Source organism: Danio rerio, chromosome 8 (assembly GCF_049306965.1).
Source record: "Danio rerio strain Tuebingen ecotype United States chromosome 8, GRCz12tu, whole genome shotgun sequence".
Taxonomy (NCBI): Eukaryota; Metazoa; Chordata; class Actinopteri; order Cypriniformes; family Danionidae; genus Danio; species Danio rerio.
The window spans coordinates 7,330,001-7,343,126 of NC_133183.1; the positions used below are offsets into that span (position 1 = coordinate 7,330,001).

The 13,126-nt window shown below is 33.5% G+C and overlaps 1 protein-coding gene, 1 long non-coding RNA gene and 1 other non-coding gene across 7 annotated transcripts in view; 1 reads left to right on the forward strand and 2 right to left on the reverse strand.

Moving 5' to 3' along the window:
• LOC100333709 (leucine-rich repeat transmembrane neuronal protein 4) overlaps window positions 1-13,126 on the reverse strand; it is a 470,001-nt gene that overhangs the window by 224,244 nt on the left and 232,631 nt on the right. The window lies entirely within an intron of this gene.
• On the reverse strand, window positions 605-4,626 carry LOC141375575 (uncharacterized). The gene is made up of 3 exons (XR_012384074.1): window positions 3,607-4,626; window positions 1,152-2,395; window positions 605-807 (listed from the first exon to the last, which is right to left on the reverse strand). It is a non-coding gene; the product is annotated as an uncharacterized lncRNA (long non-coding RNA).
• trnag-gcc (transfer RNA glycine (anticodon GCC)) lies at window positions 10,020-10,101 on the forward strand. Its single transcript has one exon. It is a non-coding gene; the product is annotated as a tRNA-Gly (tRNA).

Genomic DNA, 13,126 nt, shown 5'->3' on the forward strand with positions numbered 1-13,126 from the left:
ACTCCAATTGTTTTGGAACAAATGCAAGAACAGTATGTGAGCTCAGGTGAACAATACCATTAGTTAGATTTTTTTTACAAACGTAATAATTACAGCCAAAAACAAGACCTCATTTACATGACCTCATTTATGTTCCAAACTAGTTTGAGTTTTTTTTTTTTTTTTGAAGACCAAAAAAAAAAAAAGTGTCAAAGGATGGATGGATGGATGGATGGATGGATGGATGGATGGATGGATGGATGGATGGATGGATGGATGGATGGATGGATGGATGGATGGATGGATGGATGGATGGATGGATGGATGGATGGATGGATGGATGGATGGATGGATAGATAGATAGATAGATAGATAGATAGATAGATAGATAGATAGATAGATAGATAGATAGATAGATAGATAGATAGATAGATAGATAGATAGATAGATAGATAGATAGATAGATAGATAGATAGATATTAAAGAATGTTGGAAACCTGAAATCATTGACTTCCATCGTAGGAAAAACAATAACTATGAAAGTCAGAGGTTGCAGGTTTCCACCATTCTACAAAATATCTTCTTTTGTGATCAAACACACATAAAAATAAATTTTTTTTTTTTTGGAACAAATACAAGTGGAGTAAATAAGGACAGATTTTTTTTTTTTTTAGGTGGAAAAATAACATTAGTTAAATTTGTATTTACATGCGTAAAATGACAGCCAATAACAACAGCGCTCATTTACATGTAAATAATCCTTATAGCCTTAAATAAGCCCTTTTTCTATTGAACACAAAATAAGATATTTTGAAGAATGTTGGAAACCTGTAACCATTGACTTCAATCACAGAAAAAAACAAATACTATGGAAGTCAATGGTTACAGGTTTCCACCATTCTTCAGCAGATCTTCGTTTGTATCTAAAAGAACATAATTGTTTTGGTAAAAGTAAAAGATGTGCAAATACGGACAGAATTTTCATTTAGGTGAAAAATACTATTAGTAAGATTCTTATTGAAATACATAAAAATGACAGATAATGACAACAGAGCTCATTTACATGTAAATAAACCCATAGTTCACCCAAAAATGAAAATGCTGTCATCATTTACTCACACTTTTTCCACCAGTTGACCATAACAGAAGATATTTCGAGAAATGCAGGAAACCTGTACCCATTGACTTCCATAGTAGGAAAGATTAGGAGTAGATTCTTATTTACATACATGAAGATGACAGCCAATAACAACAGAGCTCATCTACATGTAAATAAGCTAAATAAAGGAGAGTGGACCTAAAGGGACAGTTCATTTTGTAAATGCTCAAGGCCTTCGAAAAGCAGAAAAAGACAAATGCATGATCATTATGTGATGTGCTGTGAGGAGGCGCAGCAATACAAGGTATTCACACTTGACTGTGTTGTACAAAAACACATGTATTATGATGGGAATTACAGCTGCCATCCACATCCTTTTCATTCACTTGATTTCTCTTTCTTGTAAGGCATGTAACGTGGGTTCATTCATTCAGCAGTACTTATGAGTTCCACTGAACGGTCCAGTAAATTGATGCAGACTGTGACTAAATAAAAGAGAAGGGTCTCAGCAAAATCGAATCACAAGTGGTCGCAAGAGACGCATTTGAATGAATGTCAAAACTGTTGAAAATAGGGCCTTTTTTTCTTTCCACGAGTGCAGTTTTGACAAGGCGCAATTTAGCTATTGTTTATAAAAGTAAATGCTTACAGTGTATAGACACTTAAATCTTTGCTTAAATGACAATATACAGAAATGCATACAGTTTTTGTTTTGTTTTAAGTCAAAATATAAAATTTTCTTACTCCAACGGCAGATTATTTTGCTTGTTTTAAAGAAAAAAAAATCTTTTAAATTAGACATATTATTTCTGAAAACAAAACAATATTTTTACTTGTCTAGAAAATGCTTCTTGATTTAAAAGTTTTTAGATATTTGGACAAGAAAGAACACAAAAACTCCAAGTTGGAAAATCTTATACATAAATGAATGAATGGATTGTTCAATAAATGCATAATTAATTATGGAAATAAATAAATGCATTCAAAAATGCATAAATAATTGGAAATCAAAGAAAAATACTCCCAAAAATGAAAATTACACTTCACCTTTTTAGTTTTATTTTATACACAAAAGAAGATAATTTGAAAAACGCTATTGCTGACACCCATTGACTTTCACAGTATTGTTTTTTCCTAACTACATAAGTCATTCTTCAAAACAAAACGTGTTACAGTTCATACAACAGTCTGGTTCTCGAATCTGATTGGCTGATAGCCATGAGATTATTAAAGTAATATCAGGACCATACCTGCCAACATTGGTCTCTGAAAATCTAGAAGACCGGGAGCCGCTGCGATCGGATACTATACCAAAGTCTTAAAGGGCCATGAAACCCCCTCGTTTCAGCAGGGTGTTTTCACACCTCTACTTTGGAAAAAGTCAGAAAAGTGGGCGTGTCCAGCTCTGTTTAGGGGGGAGTGTCAGAGGAACTAAAGTGGGATGGTGTGGGAGTGTCTATTTGTGCACGCGCGAGTTTCAGAGTCAAAATACACACACATGAGAAAGTGATGGTGTTTAACCTACATGGACATCTGTAGTGGAATTATTTGCCAAATTATTAAATGTTGGACTTTAACTGCAGTTTGGCTCTTTCATTCAGGGAATTCATTCATGCCCCTCGCGACAAACGCGATATTTGATTCGAGGATCTGCTCTAAGCGTGTATTTTTCATGCAATGTTTGATACAGCACGGCGAATGAGAGAAAAAAAAAACTCTGCATTTCCCGAAAACTTAGATGCACACGGCAGGTAGCGTCAGAAAGCCGCGTGTGTTATTCCGGTCACAAAATGCGGTGCTATGTTTGCACTCAGTGCAATAGTTAACTTAATTCGATACGAACAAACTGAATAAACAAAGAGCACTGGTCACTCACTTACCAAATCTGTAGAGACAGGACAATCACCAGCAACTAGAGCCGCGTCTTTATGAAGAGGAGACTAACGTTACAAGCGAATCCGGATTTCAGCGTTTGCAGATGAGAACAGCTCTCAGGTAAACAATAATCCTCCTTAGACACGTAAGTTATTGTTGTCAAGCGTCGCATACACTGTTAATCCACACGTGATCCAGCTGAGCTCTCACAGAGAGAAAATGAAAACGAAACTTAATGGCAGCAAACTATAAAAGCAACACTTCACGCTTGTTTTGCCAACACAACGTGGCGTCTCTGTGGCGGAAAAACGGTGACGCTAATGAATATTAATGAAGTTGCACAATAGAGCGCGCTGATTGGTTTGAACCAAGCCTTACTCATGCATTAATGCATCACACTGTAAGACGTAATAAGACTCACTCTGGCACAGACGCCCAGTCTGCACGCTGGAATACAACGCTATTATGTCATGACCGTGACGCAGCTTCAAAAATTCGTTTCAAACAGGAAGTACGAATTTGGTTGAAATAACGCAAAAACAACCAATTTACACTTTTTAGTGAAATATAGGTGTCCTAATAGTGTTTTTAGCAGTGTGGGACACATATACCACTGTCAACAGCTCAAAAAATGTGTTTTGGTGTTTCGTGACCCTTTAAGCTGATGACCGGATGAAATTACAGGAGTTGGATGAAATTACGGGAGTTTTCCGGGAGAAATAACAAAATGGGAGGGTGGCGGGAGATTTGTCTGAAATACAGGAGACACTCAGGAAAAATGAGAGTGTTAGCAGGTATTATCAGGACTCTGACAGCCTCTTCACCCTTGTGTATTACTCCACCCAAACCAATGACGTGAAGAAGGCTAAACAACTCTCTACACAAATACTGCAGCTTTTGGACAACATAATGTCCATTTGAGGCTTTTCAGACAAGAATGTTGTTGTTTAGATTGCAACTATACAGTTTATTAATAGTGCCTATTTGACAATATGTTTTTATAAATTCATGACTTTCATCGCGTCACATTGCCTGCCGTGAGCAGTCCTCTGACAGCTACTAATTCAATATGGTGGGTGTCTGTATTTTAGTCTACTGTAAAAAAGTTATTTGTTTTGGCTATGTCTAAAGGCAATATTTTGGTCACAGTCATCTATTATTTACTCCAGAGCAAATAGATTTAACTGCAATGTTACGTTTTTTTCTTTAAAAACTTTTTTTTTTTTTTAATCAGTCTTTTGGCTGATTTACTTGTCGTTATATTGTTGTTTGTTAAATACTATTGACCAATAAATGCATTTCATATAAACCGCAGAAATATTTAATAAAAATATGTTTGCATTACAAATTTTGTAGTAGTTTAGCACGACTTGAAAAGAAATTGACGTTACTTCGTTCTGCCATAAGATGGCGCCAGACACAGCATAATAAACGCAAAGTTAAAAATGTTTTTCTGAGCATAATTTAAAACAAATCTTCAAAGAATCATTATAAAACATGTAAGTGACATTCTTAGTCGATCTGCATTTATGCCATATAATCTTGTAGTGATTGCTTTGCTTTCGCTTTTTTGGGATTCAATTTTTCCTGAGAAATACTGGGAGATCTCTGTAGACTGATGGCATTTCATGCCTTTCAGCCTTAAAAATTTCAAATGTGAGCAAAATCACTTGTCTCGTCATCACATTACAACACATAATCATTTAAATGCTAGTTCTAAAGTGACATTTGTAAGCTGGCAACGGTTTCTGCTGTTGTGACATCAGCCACAGATGTCAGTGAATATATCACTCATAGCAGTGCGATTTAGCTGTATATCGGCACCGGTGGGGCAGAGGCGCAAAAAGGGGGTATGCAGTATATGCGGCACATAAGGGCGCCTCACATGGAGGGAGCGCTATTGTGCCAAAACAATTTTTGAAATTATTCTTTTTAAAAGTTTCAAATAATAAAAAAAAATTAAATATGTTTTGTTAAAAAATTTTATTTTGCATTTTATACAAGTATAATATTGTATTTTGTTAAATAAATAAAAAATACCATAAGTTGCATACTTTGGCACACACGTTTTAATTCAAAATCATTTAACACAATAACATGCAGTCACACAGCCAAGTGTAAAGTGTTTATGTAGATGTAACTGTTTTGATTTTTTTAATTTTTTATCAAAATAAACTGTCAAATCATACATACAGTACAGTTGATGTCAAAAGTTACGATTAATCTAAAAAAAATTCTTTATTTATTATTATTTAATTAATTAATTATTTTGCCAAAACAAGAGGGATCACACAAAATGTATGTTTATGTAAGTACAGACTTCAATATATTCCAGATAAAATAGAAAACTATGAACCCGCATACTCCTCAGTACATGTGTAGTTGCGCACCTGCTGGTGGGACACTAATGGCTCGTTTCCACTGACTGGTACGGTACGGTTCGCTACGCTTTTATGGCCGTTTTCACTCTCAAAAGGCATACTGAACCAAACCGTACCGTACCACTTTTTCGGCACCCTTTCAAAAGGGTCCCAAACACAAGAAAGGGTACCAAAAGGCGGAGCTAAACGTGCAACTGAACGCTATTGGTAGCGTTATTGACAAGCTTTGGAAACCCAATTCTGCGAGAAGCTGACAAAACACGACACATGACATGACACATTCAGAAAGAAAAGGACAAACTCGAGTGAAGCACGGGAAAAAAAGGAGTATGTTATTTCTTCAGCAAACGTGAACAAACTGCCTTGTTTTAATTTTTATCATCACCTTTAGGACTAATATGAACTGGGAATGATGGAATGACTCTCTAACATAGTTTACACGTGCTGCTGAAGATTACAGACACAGATGAGAGGTTTTCACTGACTGTAGGCTATACTTTGTGTTGTTTTGAACCAAATATAGGACGAAATATTTGCTGTGTGTAGTTTTTCTGTAGTTGGTAGCATGTCGGAGACTGTAAGGGTCTGTATGTGTTCATATAGATTGCATTTATTTATTTAATATAATTACAGACGTTACAGTAGGCTGTTTCGCACGGTCATTGATCTGCAGTAATAATCAACTCCTGTACATAGAAAAGTTAGTTATAAACATTTATACAGAAGTATTTATGTCTGTAAAGCGTCTGTTTTGTGAGAAGTGCTTTTCATATGATATGTAAGCGACCCGTACAGCTTTATTGTAGACATTTCCTCAAGCGAGAATGATGCGACTGAAACTTTCTGTCATACACCACGCCCACCAAAAGGGTACCCTTGGTAGTGGAAACGCAAGGCTGATAAAGGTGACCCGTACCGACCCGAACCGTACCGTACTGTAAAAGTCAGTGGACACGAGCCATAAGGCACTTGGCATGCAGCCTCAAGCCAACGCACGCCTCTCACCAGTGCTGATATACAGCGATATCGCACTGCTACTCATGTGATATTAATCATTCAAAACCACATGAGCAGAAATATATGAGGTATTTTTCATTTTTGGGTGAAAAATGCTCATTTCTGACACCCATTGACTTTCATAAAATATATTTTTCCAACTATGGTATACACTGTTTACCAGCAAGAAGCATTCTTCAAAATATCTTCTCTTTTTTTTTGAAGAAAGAAACTCATAATGGTTTAAATTCACATGAGGGAAAAGATATAGTTTTTGGGTGAACTATCCCTTCTCTGTAAAATAAATAAATAAATAAAAAAATACTGAGTTTGACACAATTGATTTGTACGGAACCCCGGAAGGGACGTAGTGGGGGAGAAAAAAAATGGGTGGGTGAAAAAAAAAAAATGGGTGAAAGAAAAAAAATGGGTGGGAGGAAAATATATATTTATACGTTTTTTGTGTTCTCTCGCAAAGTTTTGCGTTCCCTCGCAAAGATGTTTTGCGTTCTCTCGCAAAGATGTTTTGCGTTCTCTCGCAAAGATGTTTTGCGTTCTCTCGCAAAGATGTTTTGCGTTCCCTCGCAAAGATGTTTTGCGTTCTCTCGCAAAGATGTTTTGCGTTCTCTCGCAAAGATGTTTTGCGTTCCCTCGCAAAGATGTTTTGCGTTCCCTCGCAAAGATGTTTTGCGTTCTCTCGCAAAACTGTTTCTCCACAAACACTTCCTGTTCACTGCACTCACGTAAACCCTCCCGTTTTTGCCGAAATTCTCCCGTATTTTACCATTCTATCCCACTTTCTTTACATTACTGTGCGTATGCTACCTATGAACCAGTGAATGCATGTATAAGCGCTGACTGACAGACGCGCTTCGTACAATAAACTGATCCCAGATCAGCGTGTGTACACGCCATTTACAGAGGAGCGGGTGTATGTTTAAACAGACAAATACACTAATAATATGAAACATCTCCGTCCTGCATGTTTGATTTTAAACAGCTTATTTTCTCTTAAATGAGCACAAACAGTTTCTAAAGTAATGGACTGCTTTCATTATAGATCTGTGCATTCTTACAGAGAAACCTCTGTTATCAAACTAAACAAAACATGAGATTCATTTGCTGCGCACTTGTTTGATAACAGAAGTGTCCCTTTAAATGGCGCGTACAGACGCTGATCTGGGATCAGTTTATTGTACGAAGCGCGTCTGTCAGTCAGGGCTTAAACATGCATTCACTGGTTCAGAGGTTGCAAAGTGAAAGGCGACAATCAGCGCACAGTAATGTAAAGAAAGTGGGATAGAATGGTAAAATACGGGAGAATTTCGGCAAAAACGGGAGGGTTTACGTGAGTGAAGTGAACAGGAAGTGTTTGTGGAGAAACAGTTTTGCGTGAGAACGCAAAACATCTTTGCGAGGGAACGCAAAACATCTTTGCGAGGGAACGCAAAACATCTTTGCGAGATAACGCAAAACATCTTTGCGAGGGAACGCAAAATATCTTTGCGAGATAACGCAAAACATCTTTGCGAGGGAACGCAAAACATCTTTGCGAGGGAACGCAAAACATCTTTGCGAGGGAACGCAAAACATCTTTGCGAGGGAACGCAAAACATCTTTGCGAGATAACGCAAAACATCTTTGCGAGGGAACCCAAAACATCTTTGCGAGGGAACGCAAAACATCTTTGCGAGGGAACGCAAAACTTTGCGAGAGAACGCAAAGAACTTAGAAATATATATTTTCCTCCCACCCATTTTTTTCTTTCACCCATTATTTTTTTTTTCACCCAGCCAATTTTTTTCTCCTCCACTACGTCCCTTCCGGAGTTCCGTAGATTTGTGTTGGGAAAACATGAAGGATTTAAGTTACCTTATTTGTTGTTACAAATTTAAGTTGATTGAACATAAAACAGTTGAGTTGTCAAAAAAACCTTAAGAATTGTGTTGCTTCAGCTCAATTCAAATAAGTAGTCCTAACATGTCATTGTCATTTCAAAAAAATATTTAGATGAATGCTCTAATGTATGCATAAAAGCTTGAATAAATGTGTAAACATAAGAAAAAACAAACAAACAAATAAATAAATCCTACAAAAAGGAATAAAAAGAGGGCTTGACATTGCCCTTTCCATCATCCAGTATCCGCAGGGATCACCAGGATGAGTCAGTCACATCTCAGTGGACTTTCTAAAAGCACAGCGGGTGGTCGTGGACAGCATGCGAACATACCTGCCAATGCACAAGCACTTACCGCTCACTCTCCCTATGATCTGACCAAATGTTGGCGAAAATGCTGTCCACAAGTCCTTTATTGACTAGAGAATGGGAGGCCCTTGACAGGGATTAGGACACAAGAATAGTGGAGACAGAGCTCTGGAATATCAAAAGCGCTCTCCTCTCCAGACACCAGGATGAAAAGATGTGGAAGCGCAGCCCGGGGTGCCACCTGAGGAACTGTGATTTCCAGCCGGCCGGCTAATGACCTTCCGCAAAAGAGAAAGCCTCCTGTGCCGCTCTTTGGCGTGATGGCTTTCAATCTCCCATCACAAGAAAAGCACAACCCGTCATGCCTCAACGGGCCCTCATATGACACCCGCTGGAGGAGTGTAGATGGGGGAAGATGGATGGATGGACGAGGTGGAACAAGTGTTTGTTCCTATTTGCATTCAGTACACATTTACATTTACTCATTTAGCAAGTTTTATCCAAAGTGACTTACAAGTGAGGAGTAAAAAAGCACATTACAGTTGAAGTCAGAATTATTAGCCCCCCTGAATTATTAGAACCGCTTGTTTATTTTCCCCAATTTCTATGCTGCTATCTACTGTACCTTTGCATGTTTACTTGCTTTCATGCTTACTCTAAAGCAAGAGCAGAATAAGAGAGAATAAAAAACGCAGATAAGTTAAACACCAAGCTTCAACAGGTCCTAATAAGACCCCAGCTGGAGAGGAGGACGGAAAGAAAGATGGATGAACAAGTATACCAGCAGAATCAGCTTCCTCTACTGATGGCCTTGGATTATAATGGACTTTTGGATGGTTTGACGTGGCAACTAATGCGGCTGCCGGTTATTTATAGCATTTCAGAGCTGTGCCGCGGCAAGAAAAATTAGGGTTTGCTCCGATTTATCAAGGAGCTCATTAGATATCAGACCGGCAGGGCAAACAGCACAGATGACATTAGCCCCAGACTTTACATTTACAATGGCTGCGTTTACATGCAGCCCGATGATGAGGCCGTAATCAGATTGATGGCTCAGTCTAAACACAACGAACGGCTTCTTGTAAAATTGATGGCTTCATGCGAACATCTCAAACGTTCTGAATTAATTTTCGATCGGACTGGAAGAGGTGGTGACCTGAAAAATATTGGATCGATCAATTTGAATATTTTCACAATTAGGTTTAAACAAGTTGGATTAAAACATATACAGCTAATGTAAAAACTATTCATCCTCCTGTGATTTTGTTTTTATTTTTTAATTATTTCCCAAATATGGAGACCCGGAAGGGACATGATGGTGGAGAAAAAAAATAATTGTTTACATTTGGTTTCTTTAAAAATATATATTTGATTGTATTATTTTAAAATAAGAAAAATATGAATTAGAAAGAAAAAAATAGGAAACATAAATAAAAGAAAGATTATTTAAATAAATAAATAAATAAAATAAATAAATAAATGTGATGAGGTGGCCGAGTGGTTAAGGCGATGGACTGCCAATCCATTGTGCTCTACACGCATGGGTTTAGATCCCATCCTCGTCGCTCATATCCTTTTCCTAGAGATGGGTTGCGGCTGGAAGGGCATCGGCTGCGTAAAGATGTGCTGGATAAGTTGGCGGTTCATTCCGCTGTGGCGACCCCGGATTAATAAAGGGACTAAGCCGACAAGAAAATTAATGAATGAATAAACAAACAAACAAATAAATAAATAAATAAATAAATAAATAAATAAATAAATAAATAAATAAATAAATAAATAAATAAATAAATAAATAAATAAATAAATAAATAAACAAACATTGTGGTTCATATTTGGTTCCTTTAAAATTTTGATATGTCACAAAACATCAAACTATATAAATAACTAGTTATAATTATAAAGAATGAATTAAAATAAATAATAAATAAATAGAATGGATGAAAACACATAAGTAAATAAATAAATAAATAAATAAAGAATAATTAGAAACAATAAAATAAAAAACAAATAAATAGAAAGTTAAACAAATACATAAATTAAAAGATTAAATATACATAATAATAAAATAAATAAATAAATATAAATAATAAATATAAATAATAACAAATAAATTAATGAATAAATAAATGAATAAACAGATAAGTAAAAATGAATAAAAATAATAAATATAAATAATAATAAAAATAGAAAGGATAAACAATTAAATAAAAATAATAAATAAAAATAATAAATAAATAAATAAATAAATAAATAAATAAATAAATAAATAAATAAATAAATAAATAAATAAATAAATAAATAAATAAATAAATAAATAAATAAACAAAACTAAACAAAACAAAACAAAACAAAACAAAACAAAACAAAACAAAACAAAACAAAACAAAACAAAAAACAAATATAACAAATCAATCTATTCATTTAGTTTTAAGATAACAAATACCCAGTTTTGTGGTCCAGGATCAGGGATCACATTATAGCAATTAACGTTTAAAATGTATGTACTGAAGAAACTAAAACTGTATTTAATTCATTTAAATTGACAAAAGCATGCACAGGATCTTGTTTTTGTTATTTTTTTTTCTCACAGACTGAGCATCCATCACAATTCTCATCACAGTTTTCAGAGGCTTTCTTTCAGCAAAGTTTGAATTAGGCTGATTCATCTCCAAAGAGCCGCTTCCTTGAAAGACTGTCATTGTTTGCCAGACACTTGAAAGCGACACTGAGTTTTGCGGTTATGCAGATGCTCTGGTTAAAAATGCAAGAGAGTTACTATCTTTTCACAAGCGAAGAATACGGAGCCCTCGGGTCCCCTTTTTTGTCAACTGGAATATCTAGCAGGAAGAATATCATGAAAACAGCTCTCCAGGCAAGCGATGAAACACACAGTGCCTCGCGAGATTTCAGGAACATGGTGGATCTGAGACTTTAGCTCCAGAAAATCCACTTCTGTGCGCCAATGATAAGCAAAAGTAGTATATTTAAAAACAATCATAAAACACCAGAGGTTTTATGGGTGTTATTACAGTGGGAGGGAAGGCCAGTGTATGCTTAACTAAATGTGAAGATATGATTTGGTCAGAGAAGACTGAAAAATACTTAAATATGTGCTAAACATGTCAGCTCTCTTTTTAAACATGTCTTTGTGACGTCAAAATAACAAAATCATTCCACTCAAGGATGCCATTTTTAAGACACTTATGTAATAATACACAGATATATCAGTTCACAATAAATTATAAATAAGTACTTATTAAATTAAGTTAATCATGTTCTAACTTAATTTTATAAGTTATGTAAGCTATTTTAAACATTACACAAGTTAAATGGACTCACAAGATCAACTTGATTCAGCTTAACAAAATTAAGGCAACCAGGATTCTTTTACAATGCAAAAAATCTAATAATATTTATTCATTTAAGACTTATTTACATTTGTAATTTTAAATGTATAGACTTCATTATTTATTTCAATAACAACTTATTATTAAAATGTATTTGTTTTATATTACTAACATTTTACATTTTTTATTTTATATTTTATTTTATATTTTTATTTTTAATTATTTTATCTTAAATATTTGCTAAAAAAAAAAAAAACAAGTCAGCTTGCTTTTAAAATATGTCCTCATGTCATTAAAGGTTGATCTTTTCAGGACATTAAAGGATTCAGGAATTTTTAATTATTTTATTTTTTTAATTAGTAATATTAATATTTTATTAAAATTTATATTTCATTTTATATATTTTTATTCCATCTGTTTATTTAAAAATTTTATTAAATATTTCATTTTATATTTTATATTTATTTTGTTTGATTATTTTATTGATTTATTGATTGATTGATTGATTATTATTTTTTTATTTATTTAATTTTACTTAATTTTTTATTTTATTAATTTTATCATTATTTATTTATTTTTTCATAAAATGTTTATTTTATTATTATTATTTATTATTATTGCTTCATTATTTATTTTTTTACTATTTATTTTTATTAAACTATTTATTCAAAATTGTTTATTATTTTTATTTTACTTGATTTTTTACAAGTAATTTAATTATTTTATTATTTTATTGATTTTATTATTATGTTTATTATTTTTAATTAAATTAAATTGAATTTAATTTTTTATTTTATTTCTTTTTATTACTTTTATTTTACTTTATTTTTTATTCATTTTTGTTTTATTTATTTATTTTTAGTTTATTTTCTTGTTTTTTTTGTTTTATTGAATTGAATTTAGTTTGTTTATTGTTATTTCATTTATTTTTATATGTTTTTTATTTAATTAATTTTAAATAAATAATTGTTTTATTTTATTTTAATTTATTTTTGTTTTATTTTTTATTTTCTTTATTATTTTTTATTTATGCATTATTTTTTATTAGCTTTTTATTATTATTTTTATTAATTTAATTAAATTATTATTATTATTATTATTATTATTATTATTATTATTATTATTATTTTAATTATATATTTTTTTTATGGTGCAGAAAAGGCCAGAATATACAAAACCAATGAAACGGATAAAAATTAAATAAATAAACTGGTAAGAGGAGACTGAATGTTTCGTAACT